Source organism: Oryctolagus cuniculus, chromosome 13 (assembly GCF_051225735.1).
Source record: "Oryctolagus cuniculus isolate XC-2025 breed Fujian yellow rabbit chromosome 13, ASM5122573v1, whole genome shotgun sequence".
NCBI classification, from domain to species: Eukaryota; Metazoa; Chordata; class Mammalia; order Lagomorpha; family Leporidae; genus Oryctolagus; species Oryctolagus cuniculus.
The window spans coordinates 113,984,204-113,997,101 of NC_142879.1; the positions used below are offsets into that span (position 1 = coordinate 113,984,204).

Genomic DNA, 12,898 nt, shown 5'->3' on the forward strand with positions numbered 1-12,898 from the left:
AGACCTGGATAATGCTCCTGGTTCTTGGTTTCAGCTTGACCCAGCACTGGTTGCAGCCATCTGGGGAGTAACCCAGAGGATAGAAGACCTTTCTCTGTCTCTTCCTCTCTATTTATAACTCTTTCAAAATAAATAAAAATCTTTTTTAAAAAAGAAAAATATGCAATCTACAAATGCCTACATACCTGTTCAATACTATTAAAGTATCTAATAAATGTCTCACAACTGAACTCTGGATGTCCTCCCTAGGTCTACTCTTACTCTAATCTTCTCCCTTAATTTTCAGTAAATAGTATTTCCATTCTTAATACATAAGATAATTGGGCCAGCGCCACGCCTCAATAGGCTAATCCCCCACCTGCAGTGCCAGCACACCAGGTTCTAGTCCCAGTGGGGGCACCGGATTCTGTCCCAGTTGCCCCTCTTCCAGGCCAGCTCTCTGCTGTGGCCCGGGAGTGCAGTGGAGGATGGCCCAAGTCCTTGGGCCCTGCACCCCATGGGAGACCAGGAGAAGCACCTGGCTCCTGCCTTCGGATCAGCGGGATGCGCTGGCTGCAGCACGCCAGCCGTGGTGGCCATTGGAGGGTGAACCAATGGCAAAGGAAGACCTTCCTCTCAGTCTCTCTCTCTCACTGTCCACTCTGCCTGTCAAAATAAAAAAAATACGGCCGGCGCTGCGGCTCACTAGGCTAATCCTCCGCCTGCAGTGCCAACACACCAGGTTCTAGTCCCAGTGGGGGCACCGGATTCTGTCCCGGTTGCCCCTCTTCCAGGCCAGCTCTCTGCTGTGGCCAGGGAGTGCAGTGGAGGATGGCCTAGGTGCTTGGGTCCTGCACCCCATGGGAGACCAGGAAAAGCACCTGGCTCCTGGCTCCTGCCATCGGATCAGCGCAGTGAGCTGGCCGCAGCGCGCTGGCCGCGGTGGCCATTGGAGGGTGAACCAACGGCAAAGGAAGACCTTTCTCTCTGTCTCTCTCTCTGTCCACTCTGCCTGTCAAAAAAAAAATAAAAAAATAAAAAAATACATAATTGTAGTCTTTCTAGACACACAGAAGAGCCATCCTCTTTCTCAACTCATGTATGAGCTAATCTGATTTATTCCAGATTCAAAATGCTTGTGAAACTCAATTTTTTCTCACCACCTCTACTATTCCCATCCTCTCTGGCTTGTAATATCATGATATCCTCTCAACTTGTGTCCCTGCTGCTTTCTTGAAAACCTATAATCTGTTTTCCAAATAGCAACCAAAGTAATTATTTTAAAGTGTATATATAGTCAAGTCACTCTCAAAATTCTTCAGTGGTGGGCCGGTGCTGTGGCATAGCAGGTAAAGCTGCTCCTGCAATGTCAGCATCCCATATGAGCACTGGTTCAAGTCCCAGCTGCTCCATTTCCAATCTCTGCTATGGCCTGGGAAAGCAATGGAAGAGGGTCCCTGACCCACATGGGAGACCCAGAAAAATCTCCTGGTTCCTGGCTTCAGATTGGCACATCTCTGGCTGTTGCGGCCATCTGGGGAGTGAGCTAGTGGATGTAAGATCTTTCTCTCTCTCTCTCTCTCTGCCTCTCTCCCCTCTGTGTGTAACTCTTTCAAATAAATAAAATAAAATCTAAAAAAAAATTGTTCAGTGTCGCTCCCCCATTCGCGGAGGAATGACACTGGACCCTGCGCTGTTCTTTTTGCCCGGCCCTTCCCGGGTTTGCTGCCATTCCCTCACTTGCAGAGGAACGACACCATCCCGGGTTAGCTGCCAGCCCCCCCCCCCGCCTCCGCGGAGGGGCGGCACCCCTGCCGCTTTCCAGGCTTCCGCGGAGGAGCGGCACACCGCCGGCCGGCTCTCAGGGGTTCCTCAGATGTTTCCCAGTGCATGTTGTTTCTCTCCTCCTTTATAGTCCCCTTCCACCAATCCATGCTCTGCTGCCCACACGCCGAGCATGCTGCTCTCCTCCAATCAGGAGCAGGATCAGCTCCTGCAGTTTATCAGTCGAATTGGCAAGGCAGCTGCGTACAAGTTGTTCGCTCTCTCTCAGTGCCATATTGTGGGAGATCAGATGCATAGTGTTAGTCTTAGTTCCAATAATTTAGTCTAGTCTTGGTTGCTCCCCACAGTTTAGCAGCTTTTTAGACTGTTGGGAGAATCTTAAGGCTTTATTTATTTAGTTTCTGGGTCCATCTCTAAGTTCTTTTTCTGAATCATTTCCTATCTCCTTTACCTCATCTTCTGTGTTAAGTGTTACACTTACACTCAGTGATTGTCTTAGAGTCACCCTGGTCTCCTTGATACTTCTCAAACAGTTTAAGGAAGCTATTGCCTCAATCCTCAATTCAACTGAACTTACCACTCCTTTGCCTAAAAGTTGCTTCCACTGAATACCAGAATTGCACAATGCTAACTTCATTCAGGTCTGTTCAAATATCCCCACATCAAAGATGATTCACTGAATATTATTTCCTTACCCAAATTGCTTATAATTCTCGAATCTGTCTCTAAATGGTTAATTTTAACTCTCACTTTGTTCGTCTTGTCAAGTGATACTTCCTCAAGTGACACTAAGCCCAAAATCTAGGTCAATTTATTTGCTAGTTTCTCCCACAATATACATTTCCCAAAATTTATCCAAGTTGGTAGTTATTCATATCTTGGCATGAATATTTTATTTTAATACTAGATTTTAAGATCTATTAGGACAACAAATATCCAGCACTTACCTAAATGGTGCCTAGCAAATAGTAGATAATTAATAAATTTTTGGAACTAAAAAGATAGAAGGCTAAAAACCACTAAATAAATGAATGAATGAACATCACTATATGCCCTAGTCCAACGAGTACAGAGGAAAAAACAGTGAGAAATATGGGTGCCTAATAAAGACATGGTAGTCTTTTTTTTTTTTTTGACAGGCAGAGTGGACAGTGAGAGAGACAGAGAGAAAGGTCTCCCTTTGCCGTTGGTTCACCCTCCAATGGCTGCCATGGCTGGTGTGCTGTGGCCGGCACACCGTGCTGATCCGGTGGCAGGAGCCAGGTGCTTCTCCTGGTTTCCCATGGGGTGCAGGGCCCAAGCACTTGGGCCATCCTCCACTGCCTTCCCTGGCCACAGCAGAGAGCTGGCCTGGAAGAGGGGCAACCAGGACAGAATCCGGCACCCTGACCGGGACTAGAACCCAGTGTGCCGGCGCCGCAAGGTGGAGGATTAGCCTAGTGAGCTCCGGCGCCGGCCATGGTAGTCTTTTAAGTTAGGAAGAGAAGCAGTCTTTAAAGATACATGCAATAAAAAGATGAAGCATAACATTTTGCTAGACTACATTCACCTCCATCCTACCCTTGTCTTTCATGTCTGCCTTGTCTGATGTTCAACAAAGTCAAGTCAAGAAGTAAACTTACCTATGGAGAGGTCTACCTCTTGCCTTGAGCTTCAAGAAAGTAATTTCTAGGTAGTTGGAATTTCCTGCCTGATAAGAATGTTTTCCTTACTTGGGGGCCTTGACCTCCAGAGAAGTGAGAGGCTGGTCAGTCAACTTTGTGACACAGCCAACCTCCAATTAAAATCCTGGACATTAAGGCTCAGATGAGCTTCCTTGTTTGGCAACATGCCATGTGTATTGTCAAACATGGTTTCTGCAGAAATTAGTTTGCTCTCCACTCCACTGGGAGAGGAATGTGAGAGATCACAAATGTGAATATAGCAACTTTCAGTAAGTTCTATGAGTCTTGTTGGTATATTATTGAACCTGAATGTAATCCTGGATATTCCTGAACTTGCAGTCAATGCCAGAAGTGAGGGTAGTTGAGGCCAGCACTGTGGGGCAGGGAGTTAAAGCCCTAACCTGAAGCACCAGAAACCCATGTGGGTGCCGGTTCAAGACCCAGATGCCCCACTTCCTATCCAGCTCTCTGCTATGACCTGGGAAGTCAGTAGAAGATGGCCCAAGCACTTGGGCCCCTGCAACCATGTGGGAGACATGGAAGAAGCTCCTGGCTCCTGGCTTCAGATTGGCACAGCTTCAGCTGCTGTGGCCATCTGGGGAGTGAACCAGCTGATGGAAGACCTTTCTCTCATCTCTATTTCTCTCTGTAGCTCTGTCTTTCAAATAAATAAAAATCAAAAAAAAAAGAAGTGAGGAAGTGAGGGTAGTCTTCAGCTTCCTGATGTCTACATAAAGTCACCTAACCCAGGTGGTACTAAAAGAATGAAGTAGACTAATGAACTATTTTGCTTTTTTTTCCCTAGGTTTCTAACATGTTTAACATGAGCCTTTAGAGTCTATGACTTATTACACATTAGTTATATGACTTAGGGCCTCTTTCACACCCCTAAAAATCATCAATAAAAGCAAAAAATAGTGTACCTCTCTCAGAGAATGACTGATCTTTAAATATATAATGCATAAAGTCCAATGCATGCAATGAGAAATTAATCAGTGTCGATTATTTTGACTGTTTCTCTGGCTGGTTTTTCTTCTTTCCTCTTATCCATAGAGTTGGAATTATCCAAGTTTCTCCCCATGATATACACAGCCAACACTTTTAGACATTTGCCAAAATGTTTTTTTCTCTTCTTCAGAGATACAGTTAGATCTATTTCCCAGCCTCCCTTGTAATTAACTGTTGTGATGTTAGACAAAATTCTAACCAAGGAACACCAACAAACATTCCAGACTTGAGGCATTAAATATTTCCACATGCATTTCTTCAGCACAGGCTGATTAGAAAGTTAGCCTCTGCATTGATTTTAGAAGCCTACTGGAATGATATTAGTATAGATGATTGAATATTTAAAAGTGGGCCCAACACCACACCTAATTCCCTAGAATATTCTTGGTCCATTTTATATGGATGAAAAACAAACTTCTACTACATTGAGCCATCACACATCTGAATTTTTATTTACTGTGGCCTGGTTTATCCCAGAAAATATACATCTCTGCTTTTATTTTTGTCTTTGTTTTCCTCCATTGTATCAACTGCCAAATTACTTACTACACTTTGGACAGCATATCTAATCTGTAAGGCAATCTTCCTTCTCAGAACTCTTCAATATGAAAACCTCATTTATTTTACACTGATATAAATTTAATTCCCCTAACAAATAGCTATGACAATGATTTTCCCTTGCTTAGAATATTAAGAGAATTCCCTGAATTTATAAAATAAAATCTAAATGCACTAGCAACTGGGCCTTCTTTTAAGGATTCCAGTTTAGGCTTAATTTCTCTTATTTAACTTCATACATGTTGCTCTCATCACTCTTCATAAAAATGTTCTATATTTTCCATTTATGAGGTCATGCTTGATTAATTCCACTCTTCTCACCTGGGAGCAACTTTCTGCTGCTTCTGTACATATCTACCTTGAAATACCATCTCAAATAGCATATAAAATGACTTTTTCACTGCTTAATGAACATAACATTTCATCTGTCCTTGGGAGTGCTGAGAAGTACATACACTTAGAAATGTATATATTTATATCAATAGATTTATTTACATTATAGTAGAGATTCACTCAAATATACATAAATATAGATTTACAGATCGAGAAATGATTCATTTCTCAAGTTCTCTGGAAATCCTAGTAAGGGTTATCGATAAGAAGGTAAAGGTGTGTGGCATGGTAGAGACTGAACACCAAGTTTGAAAAAAGTACAGTCACACTAGAAGCAAATTATATACACAAAATCAGAGCACCTACTTATAAAAGTGTTTCGAAACAATAAGAATGATAAGTATGTATCTTATATAAATGTCCTTACAAAATCCGAAAAGAAAATATGATGTGGATTTCCTCTCTCTGACAAAAACTGTCTTGGATGATTTAGAGTTGCAATGCTCAGTGTGTTTATTGCTACACAGTGCCTGAAATGTGGCTAGAACTAACCAAGATATGCTGTCAGTGTGAGTCTCACAACAGAGTCAAAGCTTGGTGTTGAAAAAAGAATGCAAAATTCTTCACCAATAATTTTTATAATAAGTTGAAATATATTTTATATATTTAGCTGAAGAGAATGGCATGAAATAACTTTATCTCTTTATTTTCACTTTTTTAATATGACTACCAGAAAATTTATAATTACAACTCGCATCTGTTTCTACTGAAATCACCTGTATGGAAGTAGAACAGACATAGACACTTGTCCCAGACCTTTAAAATTACAGAATATTAATTCTCCCAGCTTCTAGAGTAATTTAACTTGAAATCCTCTCAATTTCAGAAAATAAAGGCATAGTGAGGGCCATGATATCATGGTAGACCTGCCCCACTGCTAGCATAGCTGGCTAGGGCCAGGACTGTCACTGATTTATAGCAAGGATTTCCTCATGCTCTGCTCACCATTCTTCTGTCTTGATAAGCCTGACTTAATTTTTTTAAATAGGATGGGGGTGGGGAGATATGAGGGCAGGACATTGACATGGAAACCTGATTAAGAGGGAGGACCTAATACTTGAAAAGAAGGCATAGATCTCCTAGGGCTTGCATATGAAATCACATGGAAATGAGAACATATACACATGAATGCATGTGTGCATGCACATGCACACACGCACACATACACACCTGCTCCTGCTGGCTTTTCATTCATGGCTTCAAAAGATAAATCCAATAGAGTACCGAAAAGGTAATCTATGTAAATGAGGTTGACATATTGAGATATGATCACTTTGAACACCCTTGTCTCAACTGTTGAGAAACAGTTTTATTTTTCATACTATTTGTTCAACTCTTTAATTAGTATAGGGCTAATCAAGTTATTAAGTTAACTGAAAATAGATCTTAAAAAATAAGAACAGGAATAGGAGAGGGAGGAAGAAAGGTGTAAGTGCAGGTGGGAAGGAGGGTAGGATAGAAAGAAACTATATTCTTAAATTTGTGTTTATGAAATCCATGAAGTTTACCTTAAATAAATATTTTCAAGGTTAAAAAAAAAGAAATGAAAAAATGCTTTCTCTACATCTGTTCAGATACTATGCTTTTTAGTTCTAATTTATTAATATATCTCATGTTTATTGATTTTCATATGTTGAGCCATCACTGCATCTCAAGCGATAAATCTTACTTTGTCTAGGTAAGCATCTTTTCCACGTGTTGTTGAATGTGATTAGCTAGCTTATTGAGAATTTTTGCATATGAGAGTTATTTGTATTCCTATGTTTGTAACAGCTCAATTCACAATAGCTAAGAGATGAAATCAATTTAGATGCCTATTAACTGAAGACTAGATAAGAAATTGAGGTTTATGGCCAGCACCGCGGCTCACTAGGCTAATCCTCCGCCTTGCGGCGCCGGCACACCGGGTTCTAGTCCCGGTCAGGGCACCGGATTCTGTCCCGGTTGCCCCTCTTCCAGGCCAGCTCTCTGCTGTGGCCAGGGAGTGCAGTGGAGGATGGCCCAAGTGCTTGGGCCCTGCACCCCATGGGAGACCAGGAGAAGTACCTGGCTCCTGCCATCGGATCAGCGTGGTGCGCCGGCCGCAGCACGCTGGCCGCGGTGGCCATTGGAGGGTGAACCAATGGCAAAAAGGAAGACCTTTCTCTCTGTCTCTCTCTCTCACTGTCCACTCTGCCTGTCAAAAAATAAAAAAAAAATTAAAAAAAAAAAAGAAATTGAGGTTTATATACATGATGGAACACTACTCAGGCATGAAAAGAATAAAACCTGTCTTTTGCAACAAAAGGGATGAAACAGGAGACCCTATTCTTAATCAAATAATTCAGTCCCAAAAAGACAAAGTATATATATATATATATATATATATATATATATATAAATTATACATATACATATATGTCTGATTGTGGTAACTAATATAGAGAGTAAAAATATAATGTATATCTTGGAATTTGGTTATTGATTAAATCCTTTGTCTACCCTCCTGAGGAATAGTGGACTTTCTACTTATTACTTGTTCAGTTCTTGGTTTAGTGTGGTATTAAGCTTGTGATTATAAAATAAATTTAAAGTAGGTCATTACAAAAATCAAAAGAAAAATAAAAAAGAAAGAAGGAGAAAGGGGTAGGAGGGAGGAAGGGAAGCAGAGGGGAAAGTTATTTTCTTAAAGCTGTATATGTGAAATATATGAATTCTGTTCCCTTTATATAAATTTAAAAATAAAAAAGAAAAACTGAAAAAAAAGAAAGAAAAAATAAACAGCAATGTACACCTTGGTTTGCACCCAGTGTCTACTGATGCCAGTAGAGAACAGGGGCACTGCCCTGAAGACTGATTAGACAATGTATGCATCAACACGAAGGGTCCCATCCTGACCAGGCATGGAGGGAAAGGCCTATGTACAGGCAGCAAGAGCAAATGTTGGTAGTCATCCAGCAAATGAGACCATGCACAGGAAGTACAGGATCCTAAAAATCCCAACAAAACACTTGAGTGAACATCAGCAGAAGAGAATATTTCAGAGTTTGAGGAAAGAACTGAAACTAAGAGACATAATATTGTCAACAAGCAGGGAAATCACTTGAAGTGAACTTCATCTACCCAGCACATAAAAACTGACTCCTACCAAGATGTGCTAGCAGGTGCCTGAAGTCTAGGATCATCAAATCAACACTTACTTGTGCCTGAGGCACCCCATAAACAGACCATTCTTCAAAGCCATATGCAAAACATAGGAGGTAACTGTGTCCCTTCAGATCACTTAAGCCTATATGCAAGAATCAGAACAGGGTGTTTTTAGGATTTCCCAATAAGTAGACACTTGAGAACCAAGATTCTAATTCCAGTTCACCTTGACTTACTGGTCTCTTCAGGCACACCATGAATGTTTTCTCACCAGTTATGTGGGGAAAGTGCAAGCAGAAGATGACAGGTTTAAGACAGCCTCCATTCTCCTGAGCCAAAGAATTATGGAGCAAAAATAATTTCAACTCATCAGTCTGCATGTGGCAGGAAGAACAGAGCACTCCCTGTCCTGTTCCATCCTGGGTCACTCCTGCAGAACCACCATTTAGCACCAGGGGGCCTTCACCAAAGGCAAAGAATGAGAGTTCCTCTTTTAATTTTTAATTCTCACCACTCTCTTCTTTATTTAAGAGACACTTAAGAGGCTCCTAGCCTAAGCAGTGCTCAACAAACAGTAATACTGAATTAAGTAAAGATGAATCACTTAGTTCATTTGGTACTAAAATGTGGGCTGATGGAGGGAGGTCTGCCATCACCTTGTTTTTCCCTGGGGAACCAGAGTGGTGGGGGAAAGGAATGAGAGAGATCAAGCCCAAGGACCCTCCCCGCACTTCCAACAAATCAGACATTCCTGGTTTGGCTCCTGGAAGAGACAACCAAGCTAAAGTGATAGAAATAAAATTATTTTAAAAAGCACATTTGTTTAGAAGGACCAAAAACATTCAACCAAGATACATGAACAAAAACAGTCACTGAAATACTTTTGAATACCGGCTTCTTCATCTCTCAAGCCAGTGTTTTAAACAATTGTCATGGAGCAGAGGATTGACTGGTCATGGTTTGGCCTGTTTGCTCACACCAATATTAGCCACCATGATATTTTCAGGGCAATAGTTCATAATTCTTTATTATCTCAGGACTCCAAACAAGCCCTCAAATGGAGCATCCTCAGGAAAATTTCTCCAGTTTTCCTGCATTGTTCATTAAATATGACTAAAGTATTTCTTGCTGCGCCATGGTGTCAACATACTGCCAGGTCAAGGTGCCCACAAGCAGCCATGGTCTCAGCTTCAGGTGCAATTTGTTCTCACCCTCTTTGGTATCACAGCATCACTCCTATAGCCAAAACTACCATTTTGATGAACTATTAGGGTGCAGACATCTCTACAAGAAGCAAAAAATGCCTTCTGTGAAAGCACTGGAAAAAGCTGGACTTTTTTTATAGCATTTTCCAATAACTATTTCCAACATCCAAAGGGGATAGAGTGTCTTTCTTCACCCTCTGGGGATGCCCTCAGAAACCCTCTATTCTAGGTATTGTCATCCAATATCCCATGGATCTATTTGCTAACAATGGGGTCCAACCCCCTGGAATACGGAATACAGAATCTCCAGTAATCAACACAGTTTATGTCACAATGCAGGCACTCAACAAATGTTTGACAGATTAATCAGTTCACTAATCACTTACTTTCTGAATAAATACATTTGCAGGTTGCACAGTTTATAAAGAATGTTTCTACTCACTGTCATGCTTGACTACAACAACATCTATGAAGTCCCCCTAAGGTGGGGTCACAATTACCCAATCTGCAGATGGGGATGTGGATGCTGAAAGAAACCAAGTGACTTATGTCACACAAGGGTCGGAGACAGGATATAGTGAACATCCTTATCAACTGTCCCTCATTAGACTCTCTTATCTCAGATAGGGCTCTACTGCATTAGATAAGAGGATTGTTTGCATAATTAGAAATAATCAGTTTTTGAGGCTCCTTGATTCCTAGACCATTGTTTCATGCATATTCCTCTTTGATTTTATTTATGTTTGTCTATATATTTGAGTTTTTAGTGACACACACCAAATAAATATGCTCTATATTATGGGTAAAGAGTCTATCCAGTACTGTACTGGAAAAAATGGGCTCTCTGGGAAGGCAATATTCTTCCTGAACACCAATTGAAAGTGCTCAGGCAGTAAGTGATATGCTCATAATAAGTACACTTCCACCAGGGAATGTACTACATTTAAATTACCTTTCTGTGACAGGTACTTCACAAATGCAGGCAGCATTTACACTGGTGTGGCCAGAATGTGAAAAATGTTGATAGGTGTGTGCTGGCAGGAGAGGAAACACTGTTACAACAAAAGGACATTAAATCCTGGCATGTGTGCTAAAAGCAAAACCATCCAAAGCACTCTTCTTCCCCGACCCTGCCATTCCCTTCCCTCTGAAGAGAAAGTAATATGATTTATCCACTCTACAGAAATCAAAATAAACATGATAGGCGGATCTCATCATTGGGACAGTCTGGCAGCATTTCAGAGCACCTAAGCACTGTTGTGATTGCTTCAAGAGGGAGCAAAATCATTTAGTACACAGGTAGAGATGTCTTTGACTATGAACCTTATTCCTTGAAGACTCTCAATCCATGAGTTATAATTGACCTAAGAATTTTAGACTGCAGTTCTCATGCCCCACCTTCAGTCCCAGTCAGAGGAAAGTTTTCGCTGGCGAAAGGGAGAGCTGCGAACATGGCAGCACCTCAGTGGTTCTGGTGCGGCTCTGCGACCATGGCGGTGGCACTGCTGCTCATTTACGAGGTTCCTTTGGCTTCTGCCCAAAGAAAGACGGAGATGGTGTTATCTGAAAAGGTTAGTCAGCTGATGGAATGGACCAATAAAAGGCCTGTAATAAGAATGAATGGAGACAAGTTTCGTCGTCTTGTTAAAGCTCCACCAATAAATTACTCCATTATTGTCATGTTCACTGCTCTCCAACTTCATAGACAGTGTGTTGTTTGCAAACAAGCTGATGAAGAATTCCAGATCCTGGCAAACTCTTGGCGATATTCCAGTGCATTTACCAACAGAATATTTTTTGCCATGGTAGATTTTGATGAAGGTTCTGATGTATTTCAAATGCTAAACATGAATTCGGCTCCAACTTTCATCAACTTTCCTGCAAAAGGGAAACCCAAACGGGGCGATACATATGAGTTGCAGGTGCATGGTTTTTCAGCTGAGCAGATTGTCTGGAGGATTGCAGACAGAACTGATGTCAATACTAGAGTAATTGACCCCCAAAATATGCTGGTCCCCTTATGTTGGGATTACTTTTGGCTGTTATTGGTGGACTTGTATATCTTCGAAGAAGCAATATGGAATTTCTCTTTAATAAAACTGGATGGGCTTTTGCAGTTTTGTGTTTTGTGCTTGTTATGACATCTGGTCAAATGTGGAACCATATAAGAGGACCATGATATGCTCATAAGAATCCTCACACAGGACATGTGAATTATGTCCATGGAAGCAGCCAAGCCCAGTTTGTGGCTGAAACACACATCGTTCTTCTGTTCAATGGTGGGATTACCTTAGGGATGGTGCTTTTATGTGAAGCTGCTACTTCTGACATGGATATTGGAAAGTGAAAGATAATGTACGTAGCTGGTATTGCATTGGTTGTATTATTCTTCAGTTGGATGCTGTCAATTTTCAGATCTAAATATCATGGGTATCCATACAGCTTTCTGATGAGTTAAAAGGGATCCAGAGATATGTAGACACTGGAATAATAGAAACTAAAAATGAGAAATATGTGTGTTTGAAAAGAAGAATACAACTTGTGCATTTTGTATTACCTCTTTTTTTTCAAGTGATTTAAATAGTTAATCATTTAACCAAAGATGTGTAGTGCCTTAACAAGAAATTTCCTGTCAAAATAATGAAGTATTTGGAAATTATTCTCCTTTTAACCTTGTCTTCCTAGTGTACTTTATGGAACATTTAATTTAGTAGAATTAAGTATATCATTAAAAGTTTTTTTTTAAACTACTACTTTGTTTTAATTAGAGCAAAGCTGAAAATTGCTTTAGCTAGCTTTTTGTCATTTGATTCTATATTGTCTTATCCCAAGGCGGGAAAAGAAAGTCCTGACCAGATGTTCTGGCATATGCCTATTATGGATAATTACATCATCAGGAATCTGTTCTTAGCTCTTCCATCTTTGCAGGGATGTGTATACTTTATCTATATTTCCTTTGGGGTGGAGAAATCACATATGGTGTGTGATCTTCTGAAAACAAAGCACCATTCTTCAGAGTTTGTATCTAGACTTCAGCAAGACTGTTCAGCCCTCCTCCTGTGTCTTTCTTACTGAAATACAGTTCTATCCATGCTTCCTGATAACTGCAAATGTCACAAAGTACCTCTGAATACAGGATTATGATTTTTGCATGAGTGTGGTGTTAGCTGCCTTGCATTT

General features: G+C 40.9%; 1 pseudogene; it reads left to right on the plus strand.

The window, feature by feature from the left end:
• The first annotated feature begins 11,130 nt into the window (after positions 1-11,130).
• On the plus strand, positions 11,131-12,465 carry LOC127485987 (dolichyl-diphosphooligosaccharide--protein glycosyltransferase subunit MAGT1 pseudogene; annotated as a pseudogene).
• Positions 12,466-12,898: the final 433 nt, after the last annotated feature.